Below are 2,701 nucleotides of genomic sequence, written 5' to 3'. Positions count from 1 at the left end.
AGGGCATGATGTGAGTGCATTTGCTACATAACCTTAGTCTATTATTATAAAGAATGGTTTACTCAGATCAGCTCAAAGAAATGCTGATAGACATTATGAGTTAGTAGCGGGACAGCAGAGAGGAGAGAGAAAGGGAGAGATGTATGTGTGTTTCCATTTGGATGGTTTCTCATTAGTTCAATAGAACAATCTCCTCTCTGTCGCAAAAACAGAAGAAAAGACAGAGAAAGTCAGGAGAGAGAAGTGGCCCAGAAGGAAACACAGATGTCCACAGAGGGGACAGAGTGCTGGCCTGGCAGCTGGGGCCAGCCTACCTCTCTTCTTGTTTCCCTAGTGGCTCCTGGCAGTCTTTTTAAGCTTAAATTCCATGGGTGTTTTAGAGGCAATGTTTCTGAAGACCATACGAATGCTAGATATCCATGTATGTCCAACCCATGAGAGACCTCAGTGGCACTTTGCACACATCCATCTTCCACTGCATGTAGTCCTTTTGGCCCTGGGAGCTATAGACACAGAGCAGCAAGTGTTTTTTGTTTAGCTCACACTGGCAGCTGTTTGCATGCAGGACCTTACAGATCTTCCAATAGACTCCATGAGCTTATGGTCTTCATACTCTATGTAGAGTGAGCAGCACTTAGCCTCACTGAAATTCTTTTATCATTGCCTCTGCTGCGCACCATGTGAAGTGTGAGCATCCCCAGCTAGGTCTGCCAACCCTGATCACCACTACAGGGAGAGGCTGAGGTCTTCCCATAGGACAAATGCTGCTGGTTGAGTATATGTCAGAATTGTTCAGCATGGAAAGAGTTTCTTATGGGGGCTCCATCATTTTGGGGAGACATGGGCCATGCTGACGGGGCCATGCTGAGGCACCTCACCATTACTGAGCCCTGGCTGAGCTGCACCAAGGCTGCTGTGGGTTTCTAGTGCAAATGGGGCGAAGCTCTGCCGACCGCAGCAGAAGTCGAAGACACGGAGGCGCCAGAACTTTGTCTGGTTTGGCTCTGTTCTTTCTGGCTGAGACCGGCCATCTCCAAGATCCGGGGATTCCTGTTTTGAGCTTTTGCTGGTGGAGAGATGGCTGTTTTAGAGGGAACAGGAGTTATTTTCCTCCTCTCCAGGACAATAAGGAAGTGGCGGACATGTTGGCCGTGCTACTAGCATTTTGTTCTGATTCCTGGTCCTCTGACAGCTGCTACCTTTTTCTGTATTGCTACCCTGAGAATTCTGAGAATTAGAGGTGGGAATGACAGGACCAGCATGATCGCTGAAATCCCACTGGTTGAGGTTGGCAGAGAGGCGGTTCTGTACCTCGTGGGTTGGGGAAGCACTGCTTCTCGTGGTCAGATTAGCTGAAGGCTGGGGCTTCGGGGTGATGGTGTAGCCCTCCAGTTCTGAGCTCTGGTGTCCCAGGAGCAGAGAGGTGGCCATCACCTTGGACTTCTGGCCCATCAGTGGCCCATCCTTGATCTCCTTCCATGTGTAACCTATTGACACTATCAACTCAGCTCTCCAGGGCTCTATGCAGTCCGTGAGTAGCTCCACATAAGGTTTTAGTTCAATTTTATGACCCCAACTTATCCATGAATCTTTCTTAACTTGATCAAAAGTGCCTCTCTTGGTGGGAGTGCTTCTCTTGGTGGAATTGAGAATGAGAAAGTTCTTGAGCAGGTTTTCACACTCCATGGACAAGCAGAAGGGAATATGGTATATTTCACTCAGTCACTGCTCTCACGGCTCCTTGAGATCAGAAGGCAGGGGTCAGATGACCACTGCATATAAGATGACCCTGAGGCTCCACACCCCCAATAGAGGTCTGTCTTAAATTTTGCCCTAGAATAGTTCTGGAGCAGCAAACTTATTGCCACAGAAGTTATGCAGCTGGTTGCCAAAGGTGAATTTGCTGCTGAAGCCAGAGTCTGCAATCTTGATGTTTGTGTTAGCATCCAAGAGCAGGTTCTCTGCCTTTTGGTCACTATAAACAATCCACTTCTGGTGGCAGCACTGCACAGCAGATACTTTACAGTGGAATTTTCTTCCAGCCTCTTTTCATTTCATGTGCCATGAGCCACTAGGTAATCAAACACATCTCTTCTACTAGCATATTCCATGATGAGGTGGAGTGTTTTCTCAGTCTTGAGATTTAATTGCTTTTCCTCCCTTGGTGAAAATAAACCCTGAATTTTCTGAAATTTAATATTGAGTTTCATATTCAGTGCCAATTCACTCTCAAAACCACATATCTTGAAGATAAATAAAAAAACAGAGCCTAGAAATTTCAGTATTTATCTTGAGGTGATGAATTTATAATCCACTTAAGAAAGTGTTTGATTTCCCTCTACTTAACTGTGTCCAACAACTTTTAGGGGATATGTGAGGTACATAATCATTCATCATTGGTGGTCATATAAATTGGTACAAATATCTTTCAGTGAGGATTTACATTATCTATAAAATTAAAAATTCTTTTAAACTGCAGTTCCAGTTTTACAAATTTATTCAATAGAAATGCTTACCTGGACACAAAGATGTGTGTTCAAGGATGGTCATAATAACATTATTTATAATAATGAAAAGTATTTGTATGAATAGCCAAGACATAAAAACAACCCAAATGTCCCAGGACAGATGAATGGATAAAGAAGGTGTGATACAAACACACACACACACACACACACACACACACACACACACACACACA

The 2,701-nt window shown here is 44.6% G+C and overlaps 1 pseudogene; it reads right to left on the bottom strand.

Annotated features, from left to right (window-relative positions):
• Positions 1-923: 923 nt before the first annotated feature.
• Positions 924-2,210, bottom strand: LOC102531070 (serine/threonine-protein kinase MARK2 pseudogene; annotated as a pseudogene).
• Positions 2,211-2,701: the final 491 nt, after the last annotated feature.

The sequence above is a fragment of the Vicugna pacos genome, chromosome 11, assembly GCF_048564905.1.
Source record: "Vicugna pacos chromosome 11, VicPac4, whole genome shotgun sequence".
In the NCBI taxonomy this organism is placed as follows: Eukaryota; Metazoa; Chordata; class Mammalia; order Artiodactyla; family Camelidae; genus Vicugna; species Vicugna pacos.
Note: the sequence above shows the minus strand (reverse complement) of the source record. Positions and strands in the feature narration are given on the sequence as shown.